Source organism: Eschrichtius robustus, chromosome 17 (assembly GCF_028021215.1).
Source record: "Eschrichtius robustus isolate mEscRob2 chromosome 17, mEscRob2.pri, whole genome shotgun sequence".
Taxonomy (NCBI): Eukaryota; Metazoa; Chordata; class Mammalia; order Artiodactyla; family Eschrichtiidae; genus Eschrichtius; species Eschrichtius robustus.
The window spans coordinates 9072927-9088168 of record NC_090840.1 but is presented as its reverse complement, the minus strand read 5'-3'; the positions used below and the strand labels follow the sequence as shown (position 1 = coordinate 9088168).

Sequence of the window (15242 nt, the reverse complement as noted above, 5' to 3'; positions counted from 1 at the left end):
AATTTTTTAAAAAACAAGCCACAGAATAGGAGAAAATACGTGTACATCACATGTCTGTGATGATGGATCTGTACATAGAATCCATAAAGAACTCTTTAAAATTCAAAAATATTAAATGAACAAAGTACAAACTATATAAACAGACATGTCACTAAATAACTAATTAAATAAGTTAATAAATTTATTAGTTAATATTAAATTTAAAAAAATATATTAAATTTATTAGTTAATAAACTAATTAAATAAGTTAATAAATACTCAACATCATTTGTCATTAGGGAAATGCAAATTAAAATTTCAATGAAATATCATCATGGGCCTATGAGGACTGATAAAAGTAATAAGAAAATAAAAAACAGCACAAACTACTGGGGAGGTTGTAAGGCAACAGGAACTCTCACTCATTGCTGGTGGGAATACAGAATAGTACAGCTGTTTTGGGAGACACTTTGATAGTTTTTGAAAAAAGTAAACATCATCTTATCATATAATCTAACAATTCTACTCCTAAATATTTACCCAAGTTAATTGAAAATTTCAGTTCACGCAAAAGCCTGTACTCCAATATTTATATAGCACCTTTATTTATAATCAGCAAAAAAATGAAAGTAATCCTATTATGTCCTTCAGTAGGTGAATGGATAAACAAATTGTGGTATATCCATTCAATGGAACATTATTCAGCAATGAAAAGAAGTAGACTGTTGATTCATGCAACAATATAGATTAATCTTAAATGCATTTTGCTAAGTGAAAAAAGTCAGGCCTAGAAGGCTACATGTTATATAATTCCATTTATATGATATTCTGGAAAAGGCAGAACTATAGGTATAGATAACAGATAGTTTCCAGGGTTGGAAATACATCGTATTCCAACTATATAATGTTCTGGAAAAGGCAAAACCGTGGAGAATAAAAATATCAGTGGTTGTTAAGGGCTAGGAAGGAGGGAGAGATGAACAGGGGATTTTTTAGGGCAGTGAATCTATTCTGTAAGATACTTCTATGGTGGGTACATGTCCTACATTTGTACAAATCCATAGAAAGTACAACACCAAGAGTGAACCCTAATGTAAAGTATGGACTCTGGGTGATAGTAATGTGTCAGTGTAGGTTCATGGATGGAAACGAATGTACCATCGGGTGGGGGCTGATGATGGGAGAGGCTGTGCATGTGTGAGGCTGGGAGGACATGGGAACTCTCTGTACTTTCTGCTGAATTTTCTGTGAACCTAAAACTGCTCTAAAAAAATAAAGTCTATCTTCATACAAATTACATATATGTATACGTATATACACTAATTTATTTATATATGTATACATATTTACTTATGCTTATATTTGTATTAGTATATGCCTATAAAAAGTCTATTAACACTACACACCAAATTGTTAACAATTGTTTTTCTGGTTGGCAGAGAGGGGTGGATAATCAAAGGGATGTTACACTTTCCACCTTACGTATTTTATATTTCTATAATGAGGATAGATTTTGACTAAAACAATAAAGGCATCAACATTTTTTAAATAGATGAATAAAAACTAAGGCTAGAGGGACTTCCCTGGTGGCACAGTGGTTAAGAACCCACCTGCCAATGCAGGGGACATGGGTTCGATCCCTGGTCCGGGAAGATCCCACATGTCACGAAGCAACTAAGCACATGCGCCACAACTACTGAAGCCCACGTGCCACAACTACTGAGCCCGGGTGCCACAACTCCTGAAGCCGGCACGCCTAGAGCCTGTGCTCCACAACAAGAGAAGCCACCACAATGAGAAGCCCGCACACTGCAACGAAGAGTAGCCCCTGCTCGCCGCAGCTAGAGAAAGCCCGCGTGCAGCAACGAAGACCCAATGCGGCCAAAAATTAAAAAAAAAAGACTCTATAAAAAACCAAGGCTAGAAACTAAGCTTGCTTTACCCACAGTCCATTAGATACAGGCCTGATTTCCTGAACTACTGCTCCAGTCAACCTGCTATATTCCAATTGTGTCTGTGTTTGACTGGAAATATTCACAGGTAGGGAAGGTATAAAATATTTAAAGCTCATGGAGCACTTACGACAGTCAGAATGACACGTTTCGCACACACAGACCTATGCTATGGCTTTTAGGTCAGAACTGCCCATTTATGTTAGCTGTAGCTACAGCTTATATTCATTTAGTTATATCATAAAAGTAACAATAAACTTTTATACATATTAAAGTTCCTTTTATTTCCTATCCTTCAGGTCATGTGCAAGTGATTTATAGTGGCAGATTATGTTCTCTGCAGGAGTATTTTTTTTTTTTTGTTCACACCCTTTAGCTCCAGCTGCCTGGGTTTTCTTCCCCACCTTTCTTTTTGGATGGTAGGCTGTCTAGAGGTCCTGATTGCAGGAGTAATTTTTAAGTATTAAAAACACCTAAAAAGTACATTTCTAGTTTGAAGTAGAAAATTTCCTTCACACTACCTCCTACCTCCAAGCCCATTTAATTCTTGCTGATGTTGTGTCTTGCTGTGAGATCAGAGTGAACTAAACTTGTGTTGATTCACATTTCTAATGAGCCACATTAAGGTTGATCAGTTTCTGCGTGGACCACAAGTAAAATTATCATCACTGTCTATATGGTCCTTGCATGCTGGGGCTGCCCCATGTCAACGATGCATTCACATGACTCTGGCTAAGTGCATCTGAAAAAGGAAATGAATGGGTATGAGTCTCTTAAAACAGGATCTCTGGGAGATCCAAGTTAATGTAAGTTTTATTTCAATATTCTTTGCGTTTAGATTTCTGGTGAGTTTTTGTCTATGTGGTTTTTCATGTGGCAATTATATCCTACTTTGGGGATCTATATTTTTCAATCCTTCGTTTACAGTTCCATATCACCATCACCACACTTCTGCCCCAGAGCCCCAGTACAATTTGGTAATTCGTAAAGAACGTCACGGTCTTTCAAATCAAAAACTAAAGCTATGAAATGATATGAGGATAATGTAGTAATTTGTACCTTACAATTTTATTTACTCTGTAAAATCTCTTTCTTAATGAATCACAGAAAGCAGGAAAGTTTTCTATTTTTATGCATTACTGTCCTCAGTTTGAAGAGAGTTCTTTTGTTGTTGTTACTGTGATTAATCTGACCCACTGACAGTTTTGGTGCTCATGGAAAGACCTAGATAGTTTTCACACCTTATGAAGAGTAATGCATAGATTAGAAGAAGCATGAGAAAAATGATGTGATAAAGACAAATTGTCTGGATAACTTCAATAAGTCACCAGAAGTGTCATTTAAAGTTAGGGACAAACTTAATCTGTATCCCAGGGCTCCATACTCCTCCCCACTACTATGACATACTTTAAAGATGTTTATTAATGTAAATTTACTTTTGAAAACTGCTTAAGGATTTGAGAAACTTCTTGAGGTACCTAGATTCAACCAGAGGTATTTCAATCTAAGGATAGAATTTCTGAAGATTTTTACTTTCATTTTTGGGTTTGACTTCCTTTGTTCTAAAATAGGGATATGCAAACTTTTTTTTTTTTTGTAAAAAGCCAGAAAGTAAATATTTGAGGCTTTGTAGCGCTAAGATTTCTGTCTCAACCACTCACCCCCGCCATTGCAGTGCAAGAACAGTCATAGACAATATATAAACTGACATGTGTGCCTGTGTGCCAATAAAACTTTACTGACCAAAAGAGAAAGAAGCCTGGATCGAGCCCACAGAATACCACTTTGTATCAATATATTAATACGTTCTTGATAAAGGACAGTTAAATCAAATTTGTGATAAACAGAACAAAAGTTTGATTTTTATGGACACTCATGGAAAATCATATAAATTGAAAATCTATTTGCTAATGGAAAACAAGTTATGTACATTTTTTAAAAAAGTCTTTGAAGTCACATAAAATTCAAACTGGCTGATATAGTACTGAAAGAATTAGGGTATTCTATAGCTTGTAATTAGAAACGATCTGGTCTGACACATGTACTTTATATACAAGTAGCTGGCATCTCAGGGAAACGCTGTGACCTGCACAGATTCTAATAGCTATAGGTGCCAAGCTAAAATCCAAATATTATGTCCTCTGCTTTTGTCCTCTTCGTATGTTACCATTTAAATATTAAACTAAAGCTTTATGGTATTTATAATATCTATAATTTCTGGCCTTTAAAAGTTAATATCCAGGAAAATGTAAATTAAATTGGAAGGTGTGCACAAGTGAATTACCAAAGCCTTTTTGTGACTTAAGTAATGCTGGCACTTTCCCTTTCACACGTCTTTTCTCCAAGTACATGAAAAGCACTCTCTGAAGATTAAGTGTAATTATTAAAGAGGACTGTCATTGAAGGTTAAGTATAATGATTAACGAGAACAAATGATAAGCCTAATGCAGGAAAGAATCTTGCCTTTCAGGTAATGTTTGTGTCCAAAGGCAAAGTATACAGTAGAAAATCTAATCCTCTTGAATAAAGTAGGGCCAACTTCTTGATAAAAAAAATGAACGTCGTAGAAATGAATGATTATAAAATAAGGAAAAGCCAGCTGAGGCGGTACTGGGGTTAGTGGCAACGTTGGCTTCTCACAGTTTCATTTTGAAACACAGGAGTTTGATTTATGCAGCTGCTGGAAAGTGAGCAGAGAAAGGCCAGCCCTTGTCAATTTAGATGAAGCTGCGTTGCCTCTCCCACAGGTCAAGGGGGTACTGTCAGCCCCACTGACAAGGGGCAGCCTGGAGCATGGAAAGAAATTCCATTCCTTCTACTATTTTCTGAGTCTCTCAATGAACTCTATGAACTCTAAGGGTGAAACCAGTGTCCCCAGTACAGCAAATGTTTATTAAGTGTTCTCTGATTTTTATGTAAAATTTCCCGGGGAACCAGACCTAAGACAAAATGCTTAGTCTCTTTCCATGTAATTTCTAATATTATGGCAAATTGTATTTTCCATAAGGCTACAACGAGTTCCCCATCTCACAAGCTCTTCCTACAATGTGCCATTAACATTTTCCTCCCCAGGTAGTGGGTCCTCGGTTCCTTCTCCCAGGATCTGGGTGGGCCTCTGCCTGTGGCAGAAATGACACAAGTGACTCCCAGGGTAGGTCATAAAAAGGATACAACTCTCTCCTCCCCAACCCTAATGCCTACATTACAGCCTCCTGGGCAGCCCTAAACTCGAATCTCTGTCCCATCAGCGCCACCATTTTTCTCGACAGTTTTTATCCATCTACACTGGGATTTATATACAGCACTCCCAGGCAGAAAGCCAAGGCAGATGTCGCACTCACCTCATGGGTTTCCCTTCTCTCACGATTCATAGTCCTGTACTGCCTGCTGTCCAACGAAGAAGAGAGTTGCTTCATATATTTAGCAGAGTTTGATAGTTGTTTGCGGTGGGAAGGTAAGTCTGATCCCAGTTACCTCATCGTGGCCTAAGTGGAAGTTGGCTTTCCTGTTGTATATACAAAATATTTTTATGTTGTGTCCCCTGTTAAAAAGTAGAGCTCGTTTCCTTAATGTTGGTGAACTTATTGTTAAGTTAGCAATTACATTTTTGTGGAAACTGACCAATTCCTACCTCTACTTAATGTTACATCACTTGTATCCGTCAGGATTTCATGCATATCAGGATGAAGAGAAAAATAAATCCCTCCTTCTGAGGCTCAACTCATTTCTCTATTGAATGTAAAAGGGAAAGAAGTTGGGTTCAACTGACTCCATCCTTGGAAAGTTAGCTGGTCTTTGAGAGTCTCAGCCTCACCTATTATCAGAGGGCGATGCTTCAGGAAACCAGTGGCTCAACCCAGTCCTGGAGGCTGCATTGACTCTGGTTCTTCAGACGAGGCAGACTGCGATTTCATGACACCCCAGGTGGAATTTTTCCCTTCCAGGAATAATTTCGTTGATTCAACAAATATGTATTGACTACCTGCCGTGTACCAGGGATTTGGCATTGAAAAGCAGATTACATTTTTTTGGAGGGAGCCAAATATTAAATGAATATATAATTGATTAAATATGTAATCTGTAAGGTAATCATAAATGCTATGTGGAGGAAGTAACTCAAAGTAAGAGAGTAGATTCCAAGGTTGAGCATTCCAAAAAGCAGGAAGCAGAAATTGCCAGGCTAGAAAAAGCCAATGCCCTTTCCTGATGCACAGCACCACTTGCACCATATTCTTATTGGTTCAAGCAATCACAGGCCTGCCCAAGTTCAAGGAGAAAGAGGAATAGATTCCACCTCTTGATGGGGAGTGGCCAGGCCACATGCAGAAGAGCTCATGGGGTGAAGCCACCTTTGGAAAATGCACTCAACTACAGTTTACACGCCTAAATATACAAATTAATCATTGCCACATGGTAATAGAGATACATTTGTGAATTATCTATCACAACACTACTGAACAGTGAAAATCAAAATTTGCATAAATATCTGAGGCTATCATTCACATTTGAAAATGCAATGAGAATATTTTAGCATACTGATTTCATCATTTAAAGGGAATTTTTGGCTTCTTTTTTAATTTTTTAAATTACACTTTACCCATTTGAAAAACATAAAATATAGTATATTCAAAGAGTTAAGTGAGAAATTATTACTCTACAGCTTTTATTTCTGAGAACATTTGAGCTCAAATCAATAGTACTTAACATTCCAAATTTATAATACCTTATTAAATTGTCACTATCCTATCTATTGTTATACATTTAACATCATCATATTTATTTTATAATTGTATGTTACAAACATGTAATTAAAATAATTTAACCCTTCTATAAAGATGTAATAAATTGTCCTTGCTATTTAAATGCATGCTAATCAGCAAGAGATTACTTAAGTTTAATAAGAAAATTAACACCAAGAAATAGAGAATGAACAAACTTCTGGGGAAGGATAATTTCAGGGACTAATTACATCTTCAACAATAAATCATAAATGCATATTAATGTGAAGACTTATTCCTTTCCATTCAGATTTTAGATGTGGCCAGAATTGGTCCAATATGTGTTTTTAATCCTATCCATATTAATACTTCTTTTCTCGTATTCGATTATTTATTCAGAAATGCGTTCATTTTTCATTCTTTTGTGTATTCGACAAACACCCACTCCTGGTCATAATTAATTCTATTATGAGTAGTGTATTAGGGTTCTCCAGAGAAACAGAACCAACAGAATACGTGTGTGTGTGCATATATTACTGGCTCATGGGATTACGGTGGCTGAGAAGTCCACACCTAGAAGAGCCAATGGTAAAGCTTCAGTTCTAGTCCGAGCCCAAGGCAGGAGAAAAATAATGTCCCAGCTCAAAGACACTTAGAGAGGGCCTAGTCCATTCTGGCCTTCAGTGGATTGAATGAGGCCCACCCATGTTGGGAAGAAAATCTGCATTAGTTCATTAATTCATATGTTAATCTCATCCAGAAACACCCTCACAAACACACCTAGAAATAATGTTCTGGCAAATATCTGGGCACCCTATAGCCAAGTCAAGTTGACACATAAAATTAACAAGTAGTTATGAGTGGAAGAGAAAGCAATTAATCAAAACTGTTCCTGTCATTTGCTTTTAGTTTAGTTTTTTCGTAGTTGCTCCATTGTGTTTTTGTTTGCCAGGCACAGAGACTGCCGCCGTCCCGGTATCTCTTTGCCATGCCACCAGTTCAAGATATCCACATCCTGTCAAAGGATTCTTTTTACACTTGCCTTTCCAGTTTTATATTTGATCTCAAAAGCAGCTGTGTGTTATTTGTGTTAACCCACTTAATCAACTGTAGACATATTTTTACATTATGTCTGCATATGTCAACTGTAGACATAGGTTTGATAATTGCTATCAAATGACTTATCAAACATCCTTATGTTTAAAACACAGTTAGTTGTCAGATACTATGCAAAAATGAGAGAGAGAGAGAGAGAGAGAGATCCTGTCCTTGTCCTGGAGAAATGAGATTAGGAAAAGATAAGAGAGACAACCAAAGTAAGTTTATACCCAAAATATATAAGGAGCTCACATAACTCATTATCAAAAAAACAAAAAATCCAACTAAAAAAATGGGCAGAGCACCTGAATAGGCATCTTTCCAAAGAAGATATACAGACAGCCAATAGGCACATGAAACGTGCTCAATGCTGCTAATCATCAGGGAATGTAAATCAAAACCAGAATGAGATATCACCTCCCACCTGTTGGAATGACTATCGTCAAAATGACAAGAAATAACAAGTGTTGGCAAAGATGTGGAGAAAAGGGAGCCCTCGTGCACTATTGGGGAAAATGTAAACTGGTAGAGCCACTATAGAAAACAGTATGAAGGTGCCTCAGAAAAATTAAAAATAGAAATACCATATGATCCAGCAATTCCACTCCTGGGTATTAGTGAAGAAAACACTAATTCAAAAAGATATATGCACTCCAATGTTCATAGTAGCCATGACATGGAAGCACCCCATTATTCACAGTAGCCAAGATATGGAAGCATTATTCACAGTAGCCAAGATATGGAAGCACCCCAAGTGTTCAACAACAGATGAATGGATAAGAAAACTTTAGTATATATACAATGGAATATTACTCAGCCACAAAGAAGAATGAAATTTTGCCATCTGTGACAACATAGATGGACCTAGAGGGTATTATGCTTAGTAAAATAAGTCAGGCAAACGAAGACAAATACTGTATATTTTCACTTGTATGTGGAATCTAAAAAATAAAGCAAATGATCACATATAACGAAGCAGAAAAGGATCACAGATACAGAGAACAAACTAGTGGTTACCAGCGGGGGGAGGGGAAATTAGGTGAAGGGATTAAGAGGTACAAACTACTACGTATAAAATAAGTTACAAGAATGTAATATGGAGCACAGGGAATATAGTCAATATTTTATAATAACTTTGTATGGAGTGTAATCTATAAAAATACAGAATGACTTATGTTATGCACTTAAAACCAATATAATATTGCACTTCAATTAAAAAAAAAATCTGTTCCTAACCTTGAGCTGCTTACTGGCCAGTTTGCAAGGAAGTTATTTACCAAAATAGCAGTAATTCAAAGTTAAAAGGGATATGATCATTTTAAAAGATAAGTCAGGTTATGTCACTTCACCACTTAAAACTCAACCATGGCTTCCCAACGTATTTATATTAAAATCCAAATTCCTAGCCTTGGCCTGGACAACCTTCTGTAGCTCTCTGACTGTACCACCTTTCCTCGTCCTCTGCTACTGCCAGGGCAAAATTGTTCATTCCAAAAGATGTCAAACTCTCTCTTGCCTCAGGACCTTTGCCCTTGCTTTCTTCCCTCTGCCTGGAAGGCTGCCTCTTGCTCCCCCATCCCCAAGACCCACACAGGTCAGAGACATATACAACACTTTCTCTGTACAACTTCCATATACATCTAGATGCCACATCACAAATAGATCATATTTTTTCATAGGAAAATAATTGAGGCAGTTATGATCATGAATTTCATAGCAAATAAATCACAGTTACGAATTAAAATTTTAGCAAGGATATATCTACCATAAACCCCTATAAGCATTTAAATGTATGATGAAACAATACGAAGTTGCAACTCCTTGTTGAATCAATGTATTAATTAAGCACCTGATATAAAAATACATTTTCTCCATAATAAATCTGATCCAAATTCAAGTAGGAAGCTAAAATCAGCACTTAATGTTAATTGTCTTACTATTATGTTGCTTCAGATTCACAAGAGTTTGGCAAAAATGATTTGGAATGTCCATCTCTCTCTAAAAAGCTGCTAATGGTGGCTTCTACTTAGGTCTATTTTTCAGTAACTTTCTTGCATCAACAAAAGATAATGAAGTTCCTCAAACGTTGTGCTTCTTCCACTGAGAAGCGTTTTTGAAAACAAAACTAACCCAAAAATTTTTCATACTTGCTTATATAGGTAACTAATTCAAAATCACAAGTACAGCTACTTAGTGTTTGACTAGGGTCTTGACTTACTAATAACTAGTTATGTGACTTCAGGAAAATTGTTATTTTTTTCCACTGTTTTACACTAACATTTTTCTTACTGACATTTGAGATAGCTTCTAACAACAAAGTTAATTGAATAAGCATAGAAATAGAGATGAGATTCACAAAAAGAGAAGGGGAATACACCTGGGAGAAGTACGAAAGTGGACTCTGAGATTTTAGGGGGAAAGAGGTTTTGTTTGTTGAAGTCTTGTTTTTCTTGTGTAAACCCAGAGTGGTTGATTTAGATCAGGAATGGAAGTGGTCCTTTCTTACATGCCAACCCCGATTGGTTGGAAGAGGCTGCTGCAGTGTGATGAAGATCTTCCTGAGGGCATCTCATCTATGTGCTCACCAAGGCAGAATGCCCAGCTCACTCGGCGAGGTCTGCCAAAGTCACAAAGTAGCAGCAGCTGTGCCATGTATTGGTCATTTCTGGACAAGATTACGGCTGTCAGTGACTCAAGTGTCTTCACTGTTTTTGCATAATTTCTCCCTGTGCAGTGCAAACTCTTTGCAAATAATGAAAAAATTATCTGATCTGTTGTGCATATTCATTGACAACACTGGTGCAAATTATTTTAGTAAATGTATTCCTCTCCTTCCCTTTTCTGGTCTTGGAAATCCTGAGCATGATCCCTGACCCCATCCAGCTGAGTGTCCAGTAGGTGAGAAAAGAACCTTAATTGTATAAATTATTTAAACTACGCAATTGCTGTTGTGATGAGCCCTATCAAGCAAGAGTATAGCGCACAGTGAGGCAGACCTGGCCTGTGCCGGCAGGTCTGAGAATGGCTGCTGTGCCTCAGCCCCTGAATTGGAGGGCACACCACCTAATCTCTGACTCACACAGGTATTTGCTTCCCATGTGAGGTTTATCTGCATATTTATTCATTAACATACGTCAAGCTACCATTACCTTATCAGACCTCTGCTCTGTTGAAATACTGAACAATATTGTTTTATTGAGTGTGTACCTACTGACAGTAGCACCACGCACACATGCATTATTCTCACTCTATAGCTTTAACAGTCTGAAGGTAATAGTGAAGAAAATGTACTGTTGCCTATGCATGGCATTTTAGATGCTGTAGTAGTTAGAGCTGCCAATTTGGAAATGTACACAATGAGTTATCTAAAGCCCATGCAGCAACTAAGTTGATATATCAAACAAAATGCTGAGAGAGACCAAGCTTCTCAAAAGCATTACTAATCTGATTATTGTTCACAGCTATAGCATATGGGAACTGTTCCTGGAAATTAAAAAAAAAAAAGTTCTTTTTTTTTTTTTAAAGTGTATTTTAAAAATTGAGGTATAGTTGATTTACAATGTTGTGTTAATTACTGCTGTACAGCAAAGTGACTCAGTTATACACATATATACATTCTTTTTTTATATCCTTTTCCATTATGGTTTATCACGGGATATTGAGTACAGTTCCCTGTGCTATACATTAGGACCTCGTTTATCCATTCCAAATGTAATAGTTTGCATCTACCAACCCCAAAAAGTTCTTTTATCTTTACTTTTCTTGGTAACGTCAATGACAAGAGCTGGATGAGGTCTGGCTAACATGTTGACCTATTAAAATGTCAAAATCCGGCATCCTTCAGCTGACTTTAACAGAAGATTCAACACATAAACTACAGGATATGCATATATTCAGAAAGAGAAAATAGTGATAACACCAAGAGTGTTTTTGAATAAAGTTATTTAAATTTTATATTATCAAGGAAGTGGTACTTTAAAAAGAGAGAATTTTAAGATATCATTTTATATACATCATCCTTTCGGTTTAAGTTTTCTTTTTAAATCCTAAATTCGGAACATCTTATCCATCTATTTTAGCTGCTAGGCAGTATTCCATTTAACTGATAAAACATTTTTCATTTATATTAACCCCACTGTGGGATGATTAGCTTGTTTACAAATTTTTCCACTCTTACAGACAGGACTGTGGTAAAAATTTTTATACAGATATTATGCACAACTAATTTCTCTAGGGTGGACACAAAGGAAGAATCAGGAAAAAAAATTGCAAAAGAATGGGCATGGTAGGGCACAACTGACATAAATTTTTGTAACACTAATTTTTTAATAGTTACAGTTTTTATTAAAGAAAGGCACAAAAGTTCACGGGAATAATTTATTCTCACTTCAGGATGGTAGTTTCCTTTGGGGAATGAAGGTTAAAAGGGATGGAGGTTAGGTGTAGTTGTATCTTTACATTTTCTTCCTTAAAACTAAACAAAACCAAGAAAAAGTGATAACATGTGATTAGTCAAGGTGATAGTTATGTAAGTGTCTGTTTATTGTTTCCCATACTTTTCTCTATGCCTGAAATATTTCATAATCTACAAAATTATGAACTGTTATGAAATCATAAATGAGCCAGGGATGAGACACAAAGAAAATCAGAGCAGATCTGGCAAGAAACACAGCTCTAGGAAGCTGTGTCATGAGGTGGAATGCTGACGCAGTTGTGTTGGAGTTGCCTGACCTGGGTTTGAAGTTTTCTTGGGACACAGAGTCTTCATCTCAAATATACTCTCATGGGAGTTCAATGAAATAACATATATAGATCTTGGCACCACAATAAAATCTGTGTTCCTCCTCAGCTAGAAAAGACAATAAAATTGCAGATGAGATGGACCGGTCCCAAGCCATTATCTGAAGCTCTCTCTCAGAAGATACTGTGGACAAAAAAATGTTGCCTGACATTTCAGTAAACAGAGAACATTGCCCGCCATCAAGCTATCAGCCACTGCAGCCGCCCTGGACAGATGCAGTGCACCCTGAAGGGAATTCAGGATGGAGGGAAAAGGGATACTGGCCCTAGATAGTTAGGATGCATATCTAAGGAATAATTTCAATGAGCCCAGACTCTTACATCTTCCCACACACAGAAAAGCACTAAAAGTATTAGTGCCTGGAGTCAACTGAATTCTTTGTTTAAACTGTGGCTTTGCCACTTAGCAACAGAGTGAGGTTCTAACCTATGTCTCAGTTTCTTCTCCTGTAAAACTATCTGAGGGCTGTCTTAGTCCATTTGGGCTGCTATAATAAGATATCACAGATTGGGTGGCTTATAAACAACATAAATTTATTTCTCATAGGTCTGGAGGCTGGAAGACTGAGACCAGGATGCTGTCATGGCCGGGTGATGACTCTCTTCCAGGCCACAGACTTCGTGTATCCTCGTGGTGGAAAGGGCTAGGGAACTCTTTGGTGTCTCTTTTTTAAGAACACTAATCCCATTCATGAGGACTCCATCCTCACGACCAATCACTTCCCAAAGGCCCCACCTTCTAACACCATCACATTGGGTGTCAGGATTCCAGCATGTGAATTTGGTGGGGGGGGAATTGGGATGGAGGACAGAAACATTCAGACCAGAGCAGGGGGTGGTTAATAAGATAAATATTATATGAAGTGCTTGTCCAAGTGCCTGGCACATGCTACATGCTAAATTGTAGCTATTATTATTATTCCTTTTGTGTATAATTTTATTTTCCATCCTATTTGAATACAGAAAACAATGTAAAGGTGAACATTTTTGCAATATTCATCAATCTGCAGGAGCATCAATCATTTTTTTAAAGATAAGTACCAAATAAAAATGATATTAAGTGGAATCCAAAACCTTGAAGCAGGACATTTTTTTCCCTCGGGCATTGATGAACAAAGAGTATTTTATACTTATCTTTATGTTTGTTGAAATTAGCAATAATAGCACCAATCAACACACTCAGAGGAAGAAATAATCCAATGATAAAAAAGTCAATAAAGTAGCAATACATGTAGATGTTGTCTTCAAAATTAGGTTGCAGGACTTCACTGGTGGCGCAGTGGTTAAGAATCCACCTGCCAATGCAGGGGACACGGGTTCGAGCCCTGGTCTGGGAAGATCCCACATGCCGCGGAGCAACTGAGCCCGAGCGCCACAACTACTGAGCCTGCGCTCTAGAGCCCGTGCTCCGCAACAAGAGAAGCCACCGCAATGAGAAGCCCATGCACCATGACAAAGAGTAGCCCCCACCCACAGCAGCTACAGAAAGCCCGTGCACAGCACCGAAGATGCAACGCAGCCAAAAATAAATAAATAAATAAAACAAAAACAAAATTCGGTTGCATATCTACCTAAAAGTTAAAAAATAAGCAAGATAAGGCAGAGCACAGAGGAATTTCAGGGCAGTGAAAATACTCTGTATGATATTATAACAAAGAGTATATGTTATTATACATTTGTCCAAACCCATAGAATGCACAATGCTGAGTGAACCCTATGGTGAACTATGGACTTTGGGCGATCATGATGTGTCAATGTAGGTTCGTCTTTGGTAAAAAATGCAGCACTGTGGTGAGCGATGTCAGTAAGGCGGATGCGTGCAGGGGTGTATGGGAAATCTCTGTACCTCCCTTTCAATTTTGTTGTAGATCTAAACTTGCTTGAAAAAGTTGTTTTTAAAAATAAAATAAACTAAAAAGTGAGAAAATAAGCAAAATATTTATACTGACTTTTTAAAACATAAGATTTAGAAAACAATTTATGACAAGAAAATATAACAGTGTTACCTGAGGCAATATTTCCTCTTCGTTCTTTGGTGAATAGATATCATTGCTTTTATTTGAATTTTAAGGTTTATTGCATTGGTTTACTCATCGTTATGATAATCTTTCAAATGGACCTATTGGGCCTTAACCATTGTATATAATCCTAGAAGGACTTCATTGTTCATGAAATAGTCAATTTGAAATGTATTTAATTTCTGTCTAGCATAAGCATTTGCTTTTACCATGTTAATTACCCAATTACTGCTTGTGCCCTGTACTTGAATTGCAAAAACGATTCTGTGTGAACCTTAACAGTGGCTCTAGGATTATATTGTATTTACACCAATAGAATCAACTGCTGAATTCATAATAGTGATCCATCCATTAAATGTTGCCTCTAAAAATGGCGTGTATTTAATTCTTATGGAAATCTTATGCTTTGTGGCAAATAAAAATTAAAACTCAATCTGTTATTAAAAAAAAAAAAAGATCGAAAAGAGTAGTAACAGAATTTAACACATCTGTCTTCTCTGTAGAGAAAGCAATGATGGAAAAACCCAGATGCAAACAGGATGAGATAAAGGGTTATGAATAGCTAATAGAAACTCCCTGAGAAGTTACAGTGAGAGGGATGTAATAGAAGATAATAAACATGAGCAACATTCCATAGTTTAGTTACGTGGTGCTGGGCCTAATCACTAAAGAAGAGA

The 15242-nt window shown here is 37.0% G+C and overlaps 1 protein-coding gene across 1 annotated transcript in view; it reads right to left on the bottom strand.

The window, feature by feature from the left end:
* NKAIN3 (sodium/potassium transporting ATPase interacting 3) overlaps positions 1-15242 on the bottom strand; it is a 681284-nt gene that overhangs the window by 626773 nt on the left and 39269 nt on the right. The window contains exon 3 of the mRNA XM_068525591.1: positions 5273-5436. The gene's annotated coding sequence lies outside the window, so the exon portion shown is untranslated. The remainder of the gene's footprint in view (positions 1-5272; positions 5437-15242) is intronic.